At 38.9% G+C, this 23,621-nt stretch overlaps 1 protein-coding gene across 3 annotated transcripts in view; it reads right to left on the bottom strand.

Annotated features, from left to right (window-relative positions):
* The window catches only part of LOC146670422 (metabotropic glutamate receptor 4-like), a 198,278-nt gene extending 180,902 nt beyond the window's left edge, over positions 1–17,376 (bottom strand). For all 3 annotated transcript variants that reach the window (XR_014911783.1, XR_014911784.1, XM_085407328.1), the window contains exon 1: positions 16,954–17,376. The gene's annotated coding sequence lies outside the window, so the exon portion shown is untranslated. The remainder of the gene's footprint in view (positions 1–16,953) is intronic.
* Positions 17,377–23,621: the final 6,245 nt, after the last annotated feature.

Below are 23,621 nucleotides of genomic sequence, written 5' to 3'. Positions count from 1 at the left end.
ATCTCACATACTATTGAATAAAATTAGAAAAGAGATGCCTAATTGCCCAGAGCCTGGGTAGCAAGTCTAAAGCTTTCCTTGGATACATTTGAAATATCCTCACATTGATGTTTCTCTGCAAAAATGTTAACCATGTTCAAAATTCAAAGATACAAAATACAGGGGAGGCTGATGTCATTAGTGACCTGTTTTGAATGTTATCAGCTCACTTCATAAATGGCCATTATCAGCTGTTATCAGTCCAATACTTATCACATGTAGGAGGGCTCTTTCCACTTATTTGCAGGATCAGTGGAAAATTATAACACTTTCCACTGGGGAGAAGTTCCTCCGTAATGAGTGGAGTGTCTCCACTGGCAGGAGTGGTGCTGACATTGGTCACACATGAGCCAGGAGATTAAGAAATATCTTTTGGACTTGAATGATTTGAATCACATTTTGCTTATGAAATTGCTTACTGCTTATTGGTTGATTTTAGGCTGTTTGGTTCAGTATAAAATACTGTAAAAAAAAAAAAAAAAAACACAAAGAAAAACCTACAACCTTCAGAGAAAGTGATGCAGCAGTTTAGCGCTGCACTGTAAGCTGGTCCTGGATTTGAATCCACCAGCAGGCCTCTTTGGGTGGGGTTTGCATGTTTGCCCTGTTTGTTTATGGCTTCTGCCTGGGTATTCCAGGTTGTTGCTCTTTTGAAGCCTAACCATGCTAGATTAATTGGGAATTCTTAATTGGCCATAGGAATGAATGTGAGCGTGTCTCTCCTGCAGAAGGCGGTCAACCACTCCAGGGTGTACCTCATCTTTGGCCCTATGACAGCTGGGGTAAGCAGAAGAAAATGAATGGACAATCTTTAGTAAGCAAGCAACGTGTTTCCAAGCTGAATTGTGTCATTTACTACATGCACTTCATCACAGAACAGCTAAAGGTTTTTCTAGACTTATAAGCTGAGCTGATTTCTGTTTATCACTGATTACAGTGGACGATAACTGAATACCAAGCTTCGTGGGAGAGGGTGCCCGCTGGCCATATCTATGTAACTGATTAAAACCGCTGATGGCCATTCAATTCAATTTCAAGTGAAAATACTGAACTTGCAGTTCAAAAAAATGTTTGAATATTTGTGCCAAGTTTTGCAACATTTTCCTGGATGAGTAAAAAAAAAAAATCATTGTTGGCAACAAGACTGAACATCACAGGATCACCTGCGTCATTAGGATTTTTCTCTCCACAGAAAATGTCAATACAAAATTTCAGTATATTTACAGTGAGTTGAGCTGTTGTTTAATTCTGAATAAAACTGATAGATCATCAATCAAACCTGGAGTCCCATCATAAAACCTTTCACGTTCTGCATGCATTAAAATAATAATGCATCTTACTAATATTTCAACTAGAGCAACACTGCAGTTAAGCTGATTATGCAAGTCTCACTCTGTGCATATAATGTATCACAATAATGCAGTTTACATGTCATAGGAGAACACTACTTAGGCATACATTTCTCAGACTTTCCATTAAGACAATGCCTAACATGTCTCAAAATAGCTCTGTGAATGCCAGTAAGAGCTCAACCTATGCTTTCTCTAATACTAATTATCCTAACAAGCACGGCACTGTGTACACAACTTTACTCATGTTACACTTGTAATCGCTTTATTTTTGCATTTTTCATGCCAGGCATGATCCATGGTGATGACACTGCCATCAGTCCAATGGTGTAATTGCACAGTAAACACTAATTGTGACAGGTGAATGTAAACTTCACAATACATGTATCCATTTTACATTTGTGACAATCTCACCTTTTTTATCCTTAACATAATCTTACAATAAATGCAAAGTTTCTTAACACAAAAAAAGAGGAACATTATTTTGGGCAACACTGAAATTTGCATCTCAACAATGACTACTGTGGACACGGGAAAAAGGAAACAAGGATGTCTTGTTTGACATCTATGCATTTTTTTCAGGGTTATGTAATTACAGGTGTCCTTCTACCTTTATATTTTAGGTTAAAAAATTATCATTTGGGATTTCAAAGCTCTTACTAGACAAGGGTAATATGTTAATGTGGTCATTTTAAATTCTTTTCATCTTCTTTTGTGCTGTTTTCAGATTCTCTGGTAATAAAGTGATATCAGGTACGCCCCCGTGTTTCTTGCCTTCTTTTCCATGGTGCACCTTCAAAGCCTATAAACTATCCAGCTGGACAACAAAGGAAGAAGGGGGGAAAAAATCAATGTAATTGAACACTGTGTGGCCACTGAGATAGCGAGGGTAGATACAATCCTCTACTATAAAATAACACGCATTATCATCATCCTGCACTTAGATGAACCAGCAGAGACAAAGCAGAAACTGTACAAATTCCAGCCTCTGGAGTGCTAAGATTGTTGATATAGTTTCAGGGTATGAAACCTGTATAAAGGAAAGGAAAAGGAAAAGCCAAGGACGGATTGCTCTTTTTTCTGCCATCCTAGTTGTCATGGAGGTAGTAGTAACATGTTGTAATGTCAGGGTTTGATGTTGCTCATTAGGCCAGTAATGATTTGTGGATGGATTGTAGGTGTGGGAGCTGTGTCTCGTTTGAAGCCATATGCTGGCAGCCAGGGTACTTCAGACACTAGTGTTTACTGGGAGATCCAAGCTATTTTATTGCTTCTAATGTCATAATTTACATTCAGCTAGTGGACTCTAATGGATCCAATGCTCCACATCTTCCCTCTTTGTTCAGCTGAACAATCAAAATGTGGGAAATGGAAATAAGTTTTAATCTTTTTGACCTTGCAGCTCAATATAATTGTTTTATGATGGTATTATTAGCAGATGTTGCAGTTGTTGTATTTTACTGTTATAATAATTATTAGCTTTGTATATCATATATATATTTATAGTTTGGACACCCGATGTGATGACATCCTGGCAGGGATTTGCTTTTACACCAGGCAGTATGACTCTTTACCTCCCTAAGAGATAACAAACATCTGTCAAAAATGATCAGCACTGTGACATAGTGATGGCAAAGACAGTCGATATTTAAGCTGCAGTGTTCTATATACATATATATTGACAAAAGGGGTTCTGCTTTGCATTTTGAAGCTACAGCACATCAAATTTCCATTTAAAAACACATGTGTGTTTGGAGGCTGCAAGCCAGTGCCCCCTCAAAAGTAAATGAGACCACACTGATTAATTCTGGTGCCCATGGAAGTAAACTATATATATATATATATACATACATTTAAGGGGGGGAAATGTATCATAATCAGCAAAAAGCTATCGCAGTGACCAGGGGAAAATAGTCTCTGCAATATTTCTTTTGCCAGATATGAGCTCCTGTCCCTATAAAGCAATTACAGATGAGTCAGTATTGCTTATCAAGCCATGTTTTCTAAGTACTGGGCTTAAAGTTGCCAAAATATTTTGCAGCCACTGCCACAGATGGTTAATGATTTATACAATGTTAAATTATTTCAACAGCTGATGTTTTAAAATTCTTCACCTAATACCAAAGCTCTTGGGGTCAAGCAATCACAGTTGACGTTTCTGTGTGTTTACACTAGGCTCGCTTTCCCTGCATTTGATTAAAATGCAATTGAAAGCAATATACTGTAAAATTAAAATTGTGTATAAACAGGGCAGCATCAGCAACCCCAGAAAACAGCATCCTATATCTAAAGCTGTGCAGCTTTTAACTGCTTTACCAAAGCGGCTTCTGTATTGGCATCTTCAGTGTAGCCTGCCAGCTCCAATGCGCATGGGATTTGCCAAACTAAAAATTCAACCGTCTTGAACCCAGAACTCACTATTATTACAAAAATAAGTCTGCTATCTCAAGACACAGTTAGTATGGGTTCTAATGGGGCTTTTTTCAATGTACCCAATTAGTGCTTAGACATGCAGCAGCCAAAGCTTCATTAGTGGACAGCAGTGAGGCAGCCAAATCAAATCCATTCGCACTTTACACAACTGAGTTGAGCTATAACCTTATTCTAGATTTAACAATAACTACTCATTTTTACTGACTCCTATCTCATCATCTGTTTAATAACCTTTAACAAGGAGAGAAGTTACATGTAAAGCGGTCCCATCCATCTCGTGTAATTTTTATGCTTGCTAGGTTGACACGACTTGTTAAAAACAAGTTAAAACTAAAGCTGTATGTATGCAGACAGACTACTATCTGCCACTTATCTTCAAATTTCACAGTAAATCCTTGTAAATGTTGCTACAGGCTGAGACAGCAGCCACCTCCACTTTTACTAGTTGTGCTATCTGCATGCAAAGGAGTGTGGGGTGGGATATTTCCCCCATACCAGACAATCAATCTATCAATATTGCAATGTTTTGCCCCCTAGAAATCTGTGTTTTTAATTGCACCAAAGCTCCACAATCTGTGGACTCTAATTTGGAACGATTAGTCTTTTTGCAATAAATCCAAATATCATACGTTACCTGCAGTTGTGACAAGATCCAAACTATTTTCGTGGGAGTGCTTTAATCCAAGCAGCCACCTTTTTGTGTGCCTCTAATTGCAGGTCCTATGGGTTTTTTAATGTACATCATGGCGACATACAGGAGTTCTTGGCATATAAAACAGTATAGAGTTTGGGCCCCAAGGCTCCCTCTTCCAGCCATTCTCTTTGACATTAAGACCGGAACATGCTCTCTCACAATAAAACCCCAGCTTCCTCTTTTTAATGAAAGGTGTTCATCATCACCTTGTCAGCAACAGTGTGTGACTAGGACAGGTTGATGCCACTTAGTCTCCCTAAGGGGAGTATGCGCTGTCAAGCAGAATTTGCAGTCCTGCCATTTTACTTTGACAGACGAACCAACCTGGACAGGTCTGGAGAGCAGGGCCACATAATGGGCCCTCCAGTTGTCTTACCCTTAAAAAACTGAATTGGATGACATTTGTGTCTTATTTGAGTCCATAGCTGCATCTTGTTCTGCTGTGCTAGTCATTCTGCGTTTACACCAACAGATGAATCAGAGCATTACTTTCACCATCATTCATCGCCCACGCCATCACATCCCGATCCTTGAAAAGCTCTTAAAGGTTACTGTGGCAGAGATGACCGGTCTCTCCCTTGGCTGCTACAAGTGAGTGCCTTCGCAGTGGCCCAGTTACCCTGCCCGGCTGAGCCCTGATCGCAGGCGTAAGGGGTGGGGTGGGGGTGATACCCTAATGCTAACTGACATCCTGAGAAGCTGTGATTGCTTTGAGGGCTTTGTGGGCAGTGGAGGGTGTGGGTGGCAATGGAAGGATAGAGGCCATGTCTCACAAGGACCTTTAACAACCTTTTAAAAGCTCTAAGAAGGCTGCCCTGACGCCAGCCATTCACAGGAGAAAATTGCTGACAGTGCTAAAGGGGAGAGGGCGGTGGGGAAGAGGAGAGCAGCAGTATGCAGCAGTTCCTGGAATGCTTTTGAGTTCATCACATTGTCCTGTGATCCCTGCAATGATCTAGGCACACCACAACCCAATCGGCCTCGCTGTATTCACTGTGTAATTACAAGCATGTTCACTAAATAATTCACTAGGAGCAACCGCTGAAAAAACATCCAGCACTCATGGAATGCACTTCTGTGAGCTTTTCCACTGCAGCCTATTACACCACTTTAGTCTCGGTTAGGTCAGCCCGGCCACTGAGATAGAAACATCCTGCATTGCAATCCTTTGACCTAGCCCCACTCTCAGCAAGTTCACAGAGTGCTGTTTGACCTGAAGGTTTGGCTAAATTGGCTAATACCATGCTGTGTGCCAGTGAATCCTCTCTTTCTGTGGACAATCATCCATCGCCAGATGAAAAAAAAGACATTATCCAAAAAGAACGCTGAAGTCCTGGGAAGCTTTATTACTCTCATTTCTTCAATAACTCCCTCAGACTTCCAGTTGTGCACCATATTTCATCTCAGCGCTGAAGAATGACTTTTCTGACAGTGAACATGAGAAATGCAAGAGACTCAATGGGCACGGCTGGAGGGGGGGCAGCCTACCCACAGAAGATCACAGCAGTGGCAATGAATGCATCAGAAAACACTGCTGTAGGCTAGCATAAGTCAACAGCGCCTAATGTGAGCCTTTGGTATGCATGATGTTAAATAGATTGTGAAAATGCTCTTTTCATGACTAAGATGGAGCTTTTCATTAATCCTAGAGCTGAACCTGCCTCCGCAAAACAACGAGCATCCCTCGCGGGAAAGACAAAACACCCACGGTGGGCTAGAGGGATCTCAGAAGAGCTCTCATACAGCTCATGGACACACTCTCTTTGCATCCACCCCCTTAGTCTTACGTGCAGTTGTGATTTGCATGTTTGTAGATCTATCTAATCTCTCATATCTGTAGCATGTGGTCATAAGTATCTCTGTAGCATTTTCTCCATGTGTCAGTGAGCATCTGTGTGCATGCCTTTCAACGTGATGTACATATGCTTTTGTGCTCTGTGTGCAAAGTGTAGGTGGATGTGGTTGAGACAGATATTCAGAGAACTTAAATCATTTTTTTGCCTTTTATGTGTGTGTGCACAGCAGTTGGTCAGAAGAGATATAGGGTTTTGATTTTATTTTAGGAAGCTCCTGTTAATGATAGCCCACGTGTTGAGGATTAAAGCAATAGCACAGCGCTTCAGTGAATATTCACATGTGTGAATGCTGATAAGTCTGATCAAGCTATTTTCCCATTTGCTCAGATATATCGGGAATAACACAAACCACACCTTGCACAGATCCCTCTTTACTTGTACCTTAACTTCTACATTTCTTATTGCATGCCCCCCTTTTTTAGTTAAATGTTCCATAAATTAAGTATGTGTGTGCAATTTGTAAATAGCACATGCACATTCATCTACAACGCTAATTTGAAAGCTCAATAGCAGGATCTGACTTGCAACAGTGTAAATTTATCGCAAAAATTGCCAGTTCTCCTTTGTGTTCCTGCATGTGTAACTGCATCAATGACAGCAAGTTTCACTTTAATATGTCTGTGCCACTGATAGCAGTAAATGGTGCAATGCAGATTTAAAATAAAAAAGGCTTCATTGTCAAGCTGTCATCATGTCATGCTTTGATAAAAGGAAGGCAGAGGTAGTTTAATCAGCCGTTGCAAAGTTAAATGAATAACCACAGGACATCAGAGGATTCAGCCTTCGCCTTAGTGCCCATAGACACTAATGCTAGGGCACGTCAGCCATACAGGAGCTATAGCGATCCCTTCATGTTCTGTCAAAACACCAAAACCTGCAACACACTAATCTCATCATAGCAAGCCGAGCAATCTATTTCTGAGTAGAGCCATATTTTTGAATCAAACACCTTCCTCTCAACTGGCAGAGTGTGACTGTGTGAACCGGAGTTATCCCCAGGTAACGGCCCAGGCATCCATTTGTAATGCAGATGTCTGAACCAATAATTGAAGCCACTTTATCAACACCTGTGCTGATAAGTGATGGCTTTGTAGACAGCTGGTGCAGAAAAGGCCATAGAAGAAACAACATAAAACTTGAAAATCTGCATCTACTGACATTATTTCCAGTTTTTTTCCCCCCTCACTGCAGAGAAGCAAAGAGGGTGGCTAAAAGTAGTTCATCTGCAAGACTTCATTATAGGCTGGAGTTCCCACCTCAGCTGAAAACCACTCAGCAAGCATGTCACCTTAAGTGTGTTGAATGGTTAGTCTGAGCATTCTAAAGTTTAATATACCATTCAGATTTGTTCCCATGATAAAGAGTAAATCACTTTGAGAGACATTTTATTGTACCATGAGCATCCTAACATCTGTGTGTACACTGGGTTCCTTCAGCATAAATCCTAGTGGGGTGTTATTATCACTAAAATGGATCTTATTTGGTTGACACTCCAATAGCTAGAACAAAAGAGGCATTTTAGACGTACAAAAGGAGCATTTAAACCATATGGTTTTGCATGCAATTTATTTTTTGTGCAGTTTGCTGTGAAATACACTAACAATTAAAGAAGGCAAGCAAAATGTTGTAGCAAAGTAAATCTTGTGGGTGGGACCTATACTGAAAAACTGTAAGACACAATTCTCTTGGCTAATCTTAACAGGTTGGTAAGATTGCAACTGAGGTAATACATGAGAGGGAGAGTGCATGGAGAAGACAGAAACTCAATATGCAGTTATTAATAAAATTAACTTTTATCAAAGTTTAAAATGCTTTAAACATACTTAAAAGAATATTTATAAAATAGACCCATTACAACCCATTGCCTATTAAAGACTGTTAAATAAAAGCAATCTACATGCACCAGTTCAAACCCAACATTCTTGTTTATTATGTTGAAGGAAGTGATGTGAAAACATGCCTATGAATTGATTTTCTGTCTTTGCTCTCGTGTCTTCTCCATGGATGGACTCTCATTTGCTAACAAGCTGTCAATCTGATCAAGAGAGATGTGTCTTACATCTTTCAGTGTTAAGTTGCATAACAATCAAAACTTTGGGGTTTGAAAAATGTTTAGGCTCACATTTTAATACAAATGCATTTACTTGAAATGAAACATTTATCATTTTGCTCTCATATCTGTTTACACCCTGGAGCAGTCTGCAATCTCTCACAGAGAGACAGATAACCATTGACACCTACTGACACTTTAGAATCACCAATTAACCGAAAAGGTTCTTTGGACTGTGGAAATAAACCGGGGTACCCAGAGTGAACCCATGCAGAGACAGGGATAACATGCAAAGCCTGCCCCTATAAAGACAGCATTACTGCAGTGTAAATCCTCACTTTTGATGTTTTAATCGTGATTCTGATGACAGATATAAGTTCAAACTTGAAGAAACAATTAATGAAAATGATGAAACTGTCACAGGCTGGGTCTCCGACCCAGCACTCTGAGTTTTCTTTGTATTTTTTGATATGTTATTAGTTTGTGTTATTTCCTATTTGCCTTTAGTTTAGGCAGTTATTGTTCCTGGGTTTTCTATGTTTTGGGGTTTTCTATTTATTTCATCACGTATTAGGTCTGTTAAGTTGTGTTGTCATTTCCTGTTTTATTCTGACAATGTCATGTGTTCTTTGTTCATTGTATTTAGCTTTCCTCTCCTGGTCCTGTCATTAGGTTTATGTCTGTCAGCTGTTTTCCCCCATGTGTCGCCACTTCCCCTGATTACCTCATGTCTGTATTTAAGCCTTTTGTTTTCTTCATGCCATTGTCAGTTCGTCTGTTTATTCTCACCAGAGTTACAGTCATAGTCATAGCCTGTTTATTTTCCACCTCGGTCATAGTTATAGTTTTTGGTCTTAGTACCTTTAGTGTTTTGTTTCTTAGTGTTTTGCCAGCTCAGTGTTTTGTTTCTTAGTGTTTTGCCTGTTTGCTTTGGTCTCTTGGTTCATTTCCTGCCGTCATCGCAATAAAGGTTCACTTTTCTGTTAATCATTACTATTCCTCGTCATCATCTGCTTTTGGGTCCTGTTTCCGCACACATCGGCGCACCCCGCCGTGACAGAAACAATTACTAATCTGCCAAATTTATCAGACACATTAACTGACAGCATGTTTAATTAGTTTTTTCTAGTCATAGGTTCAAGTAAGTCAGTTACATGACTTTCAGCTAAAGCTGTGACCTTTTTATTGAATCTAAGTGTTTTTTGTGCCTGACCAAACCTTATCTAAAGTAAAACATTATTACATTTATTCATCTGGATTTCTGCAGTAAGTAGAAACAGTTTTGGAAGGTCGGTACAAAATGAGATTATACCGCAAATCAAAAAGTTCGTCTCTGTTGTTCTAGAGGACAAACAATGATTTCTGTCATAGAAGATGTCAAACTTTGCAAATTAAAAATCTGTAATGTTATTTACTGAAAAAAAATAACAGAAAATTAAACAGTCATTTTGTAAAGTCCAAAAATCTTAGTTTTTCATTATTTGGCTGCTTTTTCCTTCATTTTCAATCCAGAAAATTTTCAAAGGAATGTTCCTTTTTTTTCTTTTTGATAAGCTGCTTAACAGTGATCTATGAATCATTCAAGCAGTGAAAAGACACCTAGCTCAATGGATGAATCAGTGTTTATGAACCAAATTTTGGAAAACTGAGCGAGTGGACAAAAGAAAGTGCTAAAATGCTGATGAGCAAAATTTGAAAGTGGATATGTTCTTTCAGACTGGGGATTTATGCCTCAGTGGGAAATTTACATCATCCCTACACTGTAACTGCAAACTCTTCTGAAACTCTCTTTATTGCCCATACCTCAAGTGTAACCCTCCCTAAATATGAAACTAAACGTTGGGTCAACACAGCCCACAACTGTTTGATTGGCCTGTGCTTTACCACTGATTCCTCATGTGCAATATTCTATTTCTATTGTCTGGTTATTAAAAAACACCGGGACACAACCACAAGGTAATTAACATATAATGCACCAACACAAGTTTAAATGAGGGCAACAACTGTGGTCACTTACATAAGTGGCTCTACAAAGATTCCCAGCAGTCCACCTACTGTTCACCAAAGCCTCATCCGACATTGTTTCAGTAGAATTGCAGCTGTCAAGAAGTCATCATTAAGGAAGGAAAATTGGGAGAAATTTTCCTTCCTGCGGTATGCCCAGTTACACAAAAAACTATGTTCTGGAGTAATGCAATCAAATTTCTAGATCAAATGATCATCAGTGTACACAGAGGATGCAAGAAGAGTTTAATGCACAACCAGTAAAACACAGTCGATGCCTATAATGGTTTGGAACTGCATTTCAGACAGTCGTAGTGAGGAAAACGATCGTCAAAATTGATGGAATTATTAATGCAAAAAGGTGCTGTCAGATTTCGATCCAATAACACCATCTAGAAAGTGTCTGATTGGCATCGTCTTTTCCACATGGCAATGATCCCAAATATACTGCCAGGGAGGTAAAAGCATATCTTGGTAGAACAATACACAGTGGCAGTTTAAGTCATTCACTGGACTCTTTAAAGCCCATACCTCAAGTCCGTAGTCTGGTATCTTTTATGACAGAAAAGAAAACAAACAAAACTAATATCCAAAGAAGAGCATTGACTATCCTTCAGGAATTCTGGAGAAGTATTTCTTTTAAAAAATTTTAAAAAATTAAAAGATAGCAAAATATAAAGAAAGTAGAAATGGTTTGAGACTTTTGCACAATACTGTAAATGGCATAAATTCAGTTGTGCAATTAGCAGTATAAATAAAGCAGCACATGAGATGTATGACTGTGAATCAGGTGTATGAGTAGGCAGTGATTCTTAGCATTTTCATCAAATCATAAACATTTGCTTCCTTTAGGCTGGCTAGGCAGCAGCATGTGTCCCTCATTTGCTTGGTTGCAAACCAATTTGTTATCTACAAATACCAGAGATTGGGATTTGAGGTAATGTGGTTTGTGACTTGAGCTCTATTTCTGTGGGTAGGAGCCATGCAGCCTCTTTGTAAGCTATGCCGGTCTCAACAGCGAGCAGCAAATTTCTGGAGAGAGGCCTGTTTCTGTTTAGAGCATACACGCTCCCACATCAGTGTCTGTACAAAGAAGACTTGAGTTTATGGTTTATGTGTTCTTGTGTGTTAGATGGGTAAATAAGCAACTACTGCCAAAACATTCACCTTTTGTAAGGCGATGTGTTAACAGCTTAAGCTGCCCCATTATAGACAAAAATAATTTACTGCAGATTTAAGGGGCAACTCAGGGGGCATTTACGCCTTCTGCTTGGCTTGGGGCATTTCTGCATGGCGTTTGTATGTCCTCCCTGTGATGTGTGGGTTTCCTTCAGTTCTTCCAGTTTCGTCCCACACTCCAAAAACAAGGGTTTGCTCCAGGTACCCCAGTTTTTCCCACAGTCCCATGAGGCTTGTTTGGTTAACTGGTAATTCTAAATTGCCTAGAGGCGTGAATGCACGTCTGTTATTCTGTGTTAGCCCTGTGACGGACTAGCGACCTGTCCAGAGCGTAATCCACATTGGCCTTCCCATGACCCTGAAGTGGATACGTTTTTAAAAGATGGATGGATGGATGGATGGATGGATGATGTAAGAATTTAACGCTTTTAAAGCTTAAAAAACAAACCAAACAAAAAAAACACACATTCTAAATAATAAATGATGGATTCACAACTTCAAACATAACAGAGAGAAAAATGCACCATGAACAACCTGAAAGCTGATCATCTGAGAAGAGGGTTCGAGAAAACAAATGGGTTAGGATATTGTCTACATGCAGAGTTTGAATAGTTTGTATGTTACCAAAGCTTCTTTTTCTATTATTTTATTATGCGGGTGCAGTACAGGAGAAGCACTGATATCAGCAAACATTACACAACCATCCATGAATAGCAGGAAAAGAAATCACAGATGATGGTTGGGGAAAATAGGAGGTAGAAACTCGTAACATCAGCACTGTCACAGCACTCATTCTCAGCCAAGGCTCTCATATCTGGTGTCGTTGTCATTGTCACTCCTTGAATGAGAAAAAGAAGGAAAAAAGAAGCTTGACACAAAAGTCAGCAGCTCTCTTTTGCAGCAGCGGTAATTTCATGTCAAGAAAAGAATGCATTCAGGTGCAGTCTGTTCATATGCATTATATTGGAACTGCACATGTGAGGAACAGCAGGAGGCAAATGAGGACGGGAGGTCGTTTGGATAATCGTGGAGGGACGCCAATGGGAGCTAAAGGCAGCTACGGGTGGGATGGAGCTAAGACTAAGGGAAATACTGGGACACTTCTGTCTTTGTTTTGTGGATTTACTTGGTAAGGTGTGATTGTTGAACAACTCACTGCTGACCTATTTATTTCCTAAACTGCTGACCTAATAATAATAATAAAGCCAGTGACTTCATTTTCCATTCTTGTTTAAGTTAAAACTAAAAGTAAGTTAAAAAAATTTATTTATTTATTTTTTTTTAAACTCAATTAAAATCTGAACACATTCTGAAACAAGAAAATGCACACAAAGGGGGTGAAAGGCTTAAGATCTGAAGAACTATGATTTGGCCATGTCAAAAATAGGTGTATCTTTAATTTCAGCAACAATGCTACTACTTACCGTATGATAATTTCCTTATTTGTAAAATATTGTCAGGTAGTGGTGTTGATTGTATTTTGGGTCCCTAAAAATCTGGCTTCAAATATTTGGTATTTCTCTGTAACATTAAATGAAGGTTTAGAGGGGGGAAACAGTCTGTATTTCTATTATATGTCCACCTACTTCATCTGCTCCAGCTACAGCTTTTGCTTTACACACTGTTTCTCTACAGGCTTTGTTTCAAAGAATGGCTTTTGATGACAGCCACAGAAGAAGAGTTACAATGCTACAGTCATTTCCAGAAAATATAGACCTGCAGGTGCAAGGATACAACAAGCTCTCCAACAACTTCTCGAACATGTGATTGTACCTGTGATCTTAGCTCTCCTTTACTCCAAATGCACTATTTTTCCACCACTGCCTTTTGGTCTGTCGAGGCCACTTATGGAGGAACTAAAAGTGAAAAAGTGACACCTTTCCTCTTCTGTGATGTAGGTCCAGTGTTCCCTGTATGACTGTTGAACACTCTTGCACGAAGGAGCTACTCCTGTTTTTTTGGCAGACACAAAATCTCACATGGTTTTCCAACCAACACTGGAAAAAGGGTTTCAAATGTAAAAAAAAAAGATCCTAATTTTGGCTACTTATGCACACAGCAAATAATAAAATGGGTCCAAAAACTGTTTATTTTTAGTTTAACTTCGGTGGATGGGTGCTTTTGTTATCAGTATCAAGTCTTATTTCGTCCATCTATCATTTATTTATTTATTTATGACTGGCATGATCATATCTAGATTAATGTGCAATATGAGATAAAGTAAAAAAAATTGATCGAACAAAAGGACTCCAGCATGTAGGAAACATTAAATGGGCTTGAGGAAAGGTGAATGTAACTCGATGACAGATTCGCAGGCAGGAGGCAAGATGCTCTCGAACCCTAGTGTAAGATAATGTGCATAATCCACTGCAGGGATGTTAAGTGCACTCATTTCACACTCCATTTCACACAACGCTGCCCTAGGAAGAATCTGTGTGTATGATGACTCAGGAAATACACAACATCACTCTTCTGCATCTTTCTCGTGTTGTTTCTCTCCATTGTTAATAATCTGGAGTCAAATCACTTTTCCACGCTATTGTAGAATAAATTATGTGTCAGGAATGTAATAAGTACCAAAGCCATGTTATGCATGAAATACACACGAGTTAATGGAAGCCAGCGTTTCCTCAAAAATTACTTCAAAAGATGCATTATGGACATTAAAACGGTCTAATTTCCACCTGTGGCTTTATTAAGAATTTACAATCTAACAGACAATTGAAATGGTACCACCTAAAGGGAAAACAGTGTCTGTTCATATATATATATGATAGCCTGTTATGAGGATAAACATTTCATTTCCATCCATCAGCCCTAAGTGTGGGGAATCTCCATCACTGCTGTCAGAAGTCCATTAAAATAGCTTGCTCATCATACCTTAAATATGATATGAAATTAATCCATTAATTAATAGTGTGTACAAAATGAAACATTTTAGCACACTATAAATGTATAATGCATGTAAAAAAAACTGTCCTTTGAGAGATAAAATTGAGTCCACTAATTGCAGGAAGTTTAAGTGAAAAGCTGACAAATTCTCAACTATGAGAATGGCCGTAGTGTTTCTTAATGCACTGAGAGAAAATATTCAATATTCTGAGTATCTATGAAAGCATGCTTACATAATGTGAATGCAACACGAGGGCATAAATCAGTGCAGGGATTTTTAACTTGGCTGTTTTAGTTCACACACAGATCCGTATATTTAGTCATCTGTTTCATTTCACATTAAACGACCTACTATTTATTTCACATATAAAATGCTGTGTTTGTACTGTAGCCAAGTTTCCCATATCCCTCCAATCTTTACTATGGAATTGTTTGGAAAACCTCCCTGGTGAGCAGATGGTGCCTGCCGGGAGGAGAATAAAGCTAAAACCTGGGCTCTATGCACTGCACACACATTTCCCCATTTCCAGGCAAGCTTTTGTAAAAGGGAACAACAGAGGTCTAGTGGGAATTTAACCATGGGTCTGTTTTGGAAAACACGTTTGTTTATTGGAGCCTTTCTCTATGCAGCAGCTACAGTAAACACCGTGGATACTGGAGACTGGAGAAGAGCATCAAGCCCCCACTTGCTGAAATGATTTCAATCACTTTGATCTTCATGGTTTCCATCATGAATGTGATGTGTTCATTATTTGACCCCTTTGTCAATGGAACAAAAAGACAGAGAAGCATTTGAATTTACTGGGAAAGCTTATCTACGTATGCTGGTGAATTCTGTATTATTAAGCAGAGAATGAGGCAATGCTACAGTATGTTCTTATGGCTGCTTACGCTCTCGTCCACACTGTATTGAAGAGAACTTAGCAGCAGGCAAACCAGGGGTCTTACGCTGAGTCTGCACTTGCTAAACTAACTCAGAGGACATGATAAGCCAGGCAAAGCTTGGAAAAGTAAATCTGAGGCTGTTTGAATAAGCCCTGCACCTCTCTGTCAGCTGCAATCAGCGCACAGAGTATTCGTCCCAATCTCTCTGTGGGGGAGATTTCTTAAGCACGCTTTGTTGCTAGATCCAGGTAGGCTATCAGTCACTGCAGTAGTGAAGAACATGCCAACAAGAATAACCCCAACATAAGACATAAAATCCATCTCATGGGACCTCAGAGGCTGGACGAGAACAAATTAAAAAATCTCTCTTTTGCTGAGTCACTCTCTTTAGATAATTACCCACTGATATGAAGAATATTTCCCCACTTGGCTGTAAGTTCAGAGGGAATGCAGACAATGGCATATTTGGCCGTAATCATAGCAGCCCCCCACCATCAATTGAAGCTAAGAGAGTAAGATAGCACAGAGCTAATCTTTGGCTCAACAAAAAGGCCTGAGGGGGCAGCACAAAATGGAAGCAGTATTAAAAAAATTTGCTCCTGGCATGAACCTTCACTGCCTCTCCAAGCCCTTTATTAAAAGGCCAACAACAGACAAAAACTGTGCAGGTAAATCAAGCTTAATATGCATCCCTAATAACCAGGAAAGAAAGCCTTAAAGTGCAGCCCATGCATGCCTAAATAATCTATTAAAGTTTGCTCTGGGGTATAGTACAGCAGCAGTCTCACATCAGCTGGTCTACTACTGTCTCCACTCTCCCTTCCACTGCCAGGAGGCTGCACATCTGCACAGCACAGTGACTGACAGTCGATGGTTCACACACCGTTTACCCCACCCCCGACACACTCTCACAAAACACCACCCAGCCGGGGTGCTCCCCTGCGTGACTCAACTTGTTTCAGGGCTGAGAGGGAGACACTGGGGGAGAGGTGGGGATGAGACAAATGTGGGGGAGCTGGGAACGATGAAGCGGTTGTTTGCATGCTGCTGTGTTGCTGCCTTTCAGAGTTAAACTGGGTTTTGCTTGAATTGAAGAGAGGATTTATCCATGGTTTCGGTCTAATCTGCGCTTTCAAAGCTGCAACTATATTTATATTAAAACCCCGCAGCTCCAGTAGTTTCGATATTGAGTCATTCTTTTATCATATTTTTGCGAGACTTCAGGCGCCTCTGCAGCGCAGCGAGATACAGGGCTCCACACAAAACGCTGCGCCTTAACGCGTAAAAACAATCAATGCACTTACAGTCCAGGGCGTTGCACTCCTTTTTACAGCCAGCACATATATTTACTTTTCTAAACTACAACCGTGTGAATCATCAATTGAAGTATTATACAGCTCTGAAATGTACATGACAAATGTTTTGTGTGCACCCCCAGATATCTATCATGGGTCCTCGTTGCCAGCGCTCTGCGTTCACACTACTTAGTATCAAGTAATTTTAAGTCACGACGTTAACAAACATTTGATTGTCATACATGGCCCATTTTGCGGCTCGGGCGGCTATTCTTACCCCTTTCTCCTGTCCACGAAGAAGCCTTTCATAAGAAGTGACCCATATCCGCGGCAAAATCGCATCTTGTTGGGCGCATCAATTTGTAGAGAGAAGATTTCCCGAGCTTCAAAAAAAGCGTCTAAACATTCTTTCTGAATAGTATCCAGCGGGAATGTACACTCGTTTGGAGGCTCCGTCAATCTCCCCAAATCATTTCGAGCGCTGTCCTCGGAAAAGTGGCGCTGAAAGTCTCAAGTCCTAACTTTAGGCTGTGTGCGAAGGGAAAATAAAAGACACGTCCAGTAGAGCTACTCACTAATACAGCTCCTGCGAAAAGCGGATCTGATTTTACGGGATAAAAGAGCGGAGAAGCGCATATCCCACACCCGAGGCGAGAGCACTTTCTCATTGACAGAGGGAAGACTACATGCGCCCCTTGCACTGGATGTGAATGATGTTAAATGCATCGCAGCACACCGCCTTTATCAGGAAAGAAATGCACCATCAGTGAACGACGGGGGAAAAAGGTGTGAATGTCTGATTAAAGCATATAAAGCTACCAGCGCTTTGGCTGGAGTGTGACATACAGGCTGTGCATCAATTTGTTTAATTTTAACGTCCATTTGGCCGCCTGCTGCTTCACCCCTCAGCACACCCAGACCTCAGTGTCGAGGATTGTGTTTATCTTCGTCTATATAGTGAGCAACAAGAAACACAGAAAACCACCCTGTCTACCCCTACTGCCAGTCAAATCTGATTTAGTTGATATTTTTGTTTGTTTGCTTGTTTGTTTGTTTGTTTTTAATAAAATATCTCAGCATTGAAGTTGTAAGGCTCATTTCATGCGTACCAAATCCTTTTGGACTAATTAAACAAGTCACAACAATTCTGTTTTATCCGACTGATATTTTTCTGTCAGATATAATGAATTCCTGTGACTGTGAGATCGCTTGCAATCAGTGCAATTTTCACGGTGACAGCAGCAGAGATGGTATAAATGATTCAAATGTGACGCTTTTGGGTCGGCTCGCACGTTACAGGTGCTGTTGCGCAGTCTATGCAGTATGTTGAATCTCAAAGGTTTGGGATGCTGTGCGTAGACCATGACGAAGATATCAAGTCCAATCACCGAGTGAGAAAACTCAATCTAGATACTGGGTGTGTGTTGTGTGTCCGTGTGCGTGTTTCCCTGACTGACAGCAGCCACGCTCTGCAGCACATTTATGAAATTATGTCCAAGGGCATGCCAATATATGTCCCAGATTATCCAGCAAAAATGCGAGAAATTAGTTTTAAACTAGGCATGGGATGTTATTATTTGAGACTTGAATGCGATTGATGCACCCATTTTTTGGCTATTAACCTTCAAACGTCTAACGTGTGCTGTGAAGTGACAAAGGACTTCCTCATCGATCAGTTCAACGGTGGCATCGGTGCATCTTGCAGTCCTGATTGATTAATTTTCCAAGATGTCCAATAGGAGGCTCCCGGTGATTATTTGGCCTTTGCCTCGAGTATATGCGCAGCTGCTCTTTCTGCCTCCCTGATCACAGGGCAGGGGGGGTGGAGGCTTTCACAGGTCTGAGTGGGTCACACCTGTGGAGTGTTGGACGTACTCCACCACATCAAGGGAAGGTGGAAGGGATTGTGCCTGAGAGAGAGAGAGAGAGAGAGAGACTTGGAGGCTGAGGCAGTGGGGGTCCTTGGTGGTGGTGGTGGTGGTATGTGTGTGTGTGTGTCATGTCTCTCAGGGCCTTGGAGGCAGCTTAGCCTCTGAATATTCATCCACACCTCTGCTGGAGCAAATTCCAGCTACATGCCTAGACTGAGTGAAAGTCTTATGAGCTGTAGTGGGACCTTGTAAGTCATGCAAAAAATAAGAAAAGAAAAAAAATCACAGATCTAACTTGTGCACATTATTGAACAGAGTGTTTTACATCTTTTTATTACTCCACAAAGCATTGACTCCCTTCCATCTGTCAGCTCCTCAAACCGGTGTTCTATTTCTGTTTAGCATAGTTGGCATAATAAGTGAATTATTTAGCTGTGGAGAATGGCTACAAAAGTTATTTCCACCAGCAGACCCATTTCTGCTTTGCTTTCTGCTGCAGTAGACCGGGTCTTGTCGAACGTGCTTGCTCTGAGGATAACATGTTATGGAACTGAGTCCTCCCCATCCCTCTGCGCAAGACAACTCTGGAGAATTACTTGTTTCAATTAGCTATGGGGTGGAGAGAATTTAAGCCATGTTAATTCCAGTCACTAATGAAAATCCCAGTCAAAGAGACTAGCCACTCAAGCATAATCGCCTTCCCCCAGACATCTCTCATTTCATGGATCCATTAGGGAAATTAATCAAAATGTAAATTGTGAGGTCACAAGATTTCACTTTATTGACGGTGTTCAGTAAAGGCCAAAACTTCACTACTTGGTTTGGCTTTTGTCCATTCACTCATTCAGTGATCTAGATAATTTGGCTTTAAATAGCTTTTTTTTTCTTCTTAATAACAAAAGCTGGATTAATCTCAGTGAGGATGAGCTGCCTTAAAAGTTTTCAAAGACAAATGATGATGTGTGGAAGAATAAGGAGGAGGAGATGACACAGATGCTCCCCATTCAAATAAATGATCTAATTGTTGGAACAGAATCTGATGTTTGTGTCACATCTTTTCATCAGCGTCTGTGTCATCGAATATTGAACTCTGAGGACATACAGACTGTTCGCTAACATCTGATTATCTAAAATTGAGACTGTCTGACACGCCCACAAGTGGCAAGACAAAGGAATGAGTCAGTTTGTCACTCTTGTTTAAAGCAATATTTTGCAACGAAATGGTGAAACAGGCCAGCCGGGGCAGACAGACAAGCCATATGCTTTATGTGAGTGAAATATTTTTGTCGTGTTGCTGGCTGGCTGACAGTTGTCGCAGCTGTAACCTTTGAACTCCAAGAGCCTTTTTTATATAAGAGACTGGCTGCAGTCCAAATTGGCCGAGGATGTGCACACAGAAAAACAGATTTGATCTGTAGATTACCACGAAACACTTAGACAGCTGCATTAGATTACTGCATGTATAGAGATGCCTTGTGAGTAATAGAAAATACAGTTAATAAGAGTGTTTTAGCATAGATCGAGAAACAGTGGCCAAAAATACCAAAGCCATCAAAGCTATAAAAATACAGAGCAGTGCTGTCTGTAGGTTTAGTGATGTTGCTTTCATACATCAAATAATTAATTGAGAACTTATTTAGCAATTAATGTTTAGTATTAAATGCTGATAATATTCATATTAGTTTTCAAATGAAAGTGATTTAACCTTATATTATGATACTATACACATGAGCTCATCTCTCTTGGCTGTTAAATAAATTAGGTATTGAATATCACTGGATATATGAGCTTGGGCTTTCTGTAACTGGCATAATAGCAGCCCCTGGTGGTTATGTCATTTAACATGCACTCAAACCTCAACTCAAAAAAGAGTGGTTTACCATAATTTGGATATAATATTGAAGTGAGACATATACACTCTTTTCCATCAGACATCAGTCAAATTAGATAACTATAGCTCAGTCAGGCCTTTTATTAAATGGATCATAGCAGAAGAGAAGATGAACAAATAGTGATATGTATTTAATATTTAGATTTTTAGACACTTTTCCAGATAGTCCTTTTTTTTCTTTTCTTTTTTTTTGCTGATTGATTGATTGATTGAATCTTTATTTTGAACATGTTGAAAAAGTATAAAAAAAAAATAGAATTAAAAGAGACAAATGAACAAAGCAAACAAAAGGAAAACGAGCAACCACAACTCCAAATAACGTCCATGTTCAAAAAGGAGCAGGAAGAAGCATAAGCTTATTTAATCCCACCCCTTTTCCACTATCTAGTATCAATAGACTACAGAAATACCTCCTTGTAATTACATTATATGTTATGTGTAATTTTTTTTTTTTTTTTTTTTAATATATACACATATATGTTTCTATCTATCCATACCTACGTATATACACACATACGCACATATACACATTTTCAATAACCCCATTAACACCTGAAGGATACACAACCTACAATTTTATATATATTTTATATATATATATATATATATATATATATATACATATATATACATACATACACACATACATACACACACATATACATATATATATATATATATATATATATATATATATATATATATATATATATATATATATATATATATATATATATATATATATATATATATACACATACACATACATATATATACATACATACATACATACATACACATACACATACATACATACCCATACCAACAAACCCGTGCACCCGCACACACATGAAAATATTAGACAAGAACACCCTATCAAATCTCTACCTTTTCCCTGTACCCTGTAAAAACCATATCCTTAAACCGCTTTTTAAACTGCGCCATGCTCGGACATTGCTTCATATCTTTACTTAGTCTGTTCCACAGCTTCACTCCACACACAGAGATGCAAAAACTTTTTAATGTTGTACGGATACGAGGATGTTTTAAATTTAATTCCCCCCTCAAATTGTATCCCCGTTCCCTTTTAGAAAACATTTTTAGAATATTGTCAGGAAGCAGGTTATTTATTGCTTTATATATAATTTGTGCTGTGAGAAAATGAACCAGATCTGTGAATTTTAGAATTTTTGATTTTAAGAATAGTGGATTTGTATGATCTCTGTAACCAGTTTTATGGATTATCCTTATGGCCCTTTTTTGTAATATAAAGATTGATGATAGCGAACATTTGTAAGTATTGCCCCAAACCTCTGCACAGTAATTCAAATACGGTGCAATCAGGGAACAATAGAGAATGTGGAGTGATTTGTGGTCCAGAATGTGTTTTACTTTACTCAAGATTGAGACACTTCTTGAAATTTTGTTATGTATATGATTTATATGAGACTTCCAGTTTAATTTATCATCTATAATCACACCAAGAAACTTATGTTCAAGTACTCTTTCAATTTCCACACCATCTACATGAATCTGCACTTGTGCATTTCTAAGGGAATTCCCAAATAAGATAATTTTAGTTTTACTTAGATTTAGCGATAGTTTGTTCCTGTTAAACCATTTTTTAATTTTGCACATTTCTGAAGTAATTGTATCCAGCAGCTCCTTTAGATTCCCCCCAGAACAAAAAATATTTGTGTCATCTGCAAATAATACTAATTTTAATATATCAGATGCCTTACAAATATCATTTATATAAATAATAAATAATTTTGGACCCAGTACAGAGCCTTGTGGAACACCACAAGCAATGTCCAAGCATGATGAGGAATGGACACCCAGCTTCACAAATTGTTTCCGGTCACTTAAATAATTTTTCACCCATTGCAGTACAACCCCCCTAATCCCATACCGTTCCAGTTTATTAATTAATATGTCATGATTGATTGTGTCGAATGCTTTCTTGAGATCCAGAAATACTCCAGCTGCATACTGTTTCTGATCTATAGCATTCGTAATCTCCTCAATTGATTCGATTAATGCCAGAGATGTTGATCTTTTTGATCTGAATCCATATTGACTGTCAGAGAGTAATTTATATTTATCTAAGAATTTGTCTAATCGTTTATTAAACAGGTTTTCTAGGATTTTGGAGAATTGTGGTAGTAAAGAAACAGGCCTGTAATTTGTGAAGTGGCGTCTATCCCCGGTTTTATACAGCGGCACAACTTTAGCTATTTTCATTTTGTTTGGCACTTTTCCCGTCTGAAATGATAAGTTGCAAATATATGTTAGAGGTCCTACAATTCCTTCAATGACCTTCTTGACGATTTTCATGTCAATATCATTACAATCAGTGGATGTTTTATATTTACACATGTGTACAATGTCAATTATTTCTTTTTCCTCCACTGATGTGAGGAACATTGAGTTAGGGTTCCTATCAATCAGGTTTTCACTACATTCTACTGATGGCAGTGACTCAGGAATTTGTTCTGCCAGTTTTGGTCCAATATTTACAAAATAATGATTAAAGCTGTTGACCTTATCAGCAGTGTTTTCCATAATATTGCCATTGTCGATAAAGTATTGAGGATAACTTTGTTGTCCAGAATTATTTTTAATGATACCGTTTAAAACATCCCATATTCCTTTCATATTATGTTTATTGTTGTTCAATATTTTACTATAATACTCCTTTCTACATACACGTATAATATTGGTCAACTTATTTTTGTATTTTTTATATTTATTTTCAGCTTCTTTTGTTCTTTGTTTTAGGTATTCCCTATAGAGTGTATTTTTCTTTTTACATGCATTTTGTAAACCCTTAGTGAGCCATGGTCTATCTGAATATTTGTGCTTTCTGTTGTATTTTATTGTTGGACAGTTTTTATCGTACAACTCCATGAATATTCTTAAAAATATGCCATATGCAATATCAATATCAGCTTCTTTGTACACATTGTCCCAGTCCTGATTTAATAGATCGTTCTTAAATGCAGTCATCGTTTCTTCCGTCCTTACACGTCTGTATCTCAGTTGTTCTTCATGCTGATTTTTCTTATAATTAGTGTCATAAACTGCAAAAACTGGTAGGTGATCACTGATGTCATTAATTAATATTCCGCTCACAATGTTGTTTTCCATATTGTTAGTGAAAATATTGTCAAGTAAGGTGGC

The sequence above is a fragment of the Rhamphochromis longiceps genome, linkage group LG5 (genome assembly GCF_057381845.1).
Source record: "Rhamphochromis longiceps isolate RC_006_pf linkage group LG5, R_longiceps_female_GT1.1, whole genome shotgun sequence".
NCBI lineage: Eukaryota > Metazoa > Chordata > Actinopteri > Cichliformes > Cichlidae > Rhamphochromis > Rhamphochromis longiceps.
This window is presented reverse-complemented; position numbering and strand designations above follow the sequence as displayed.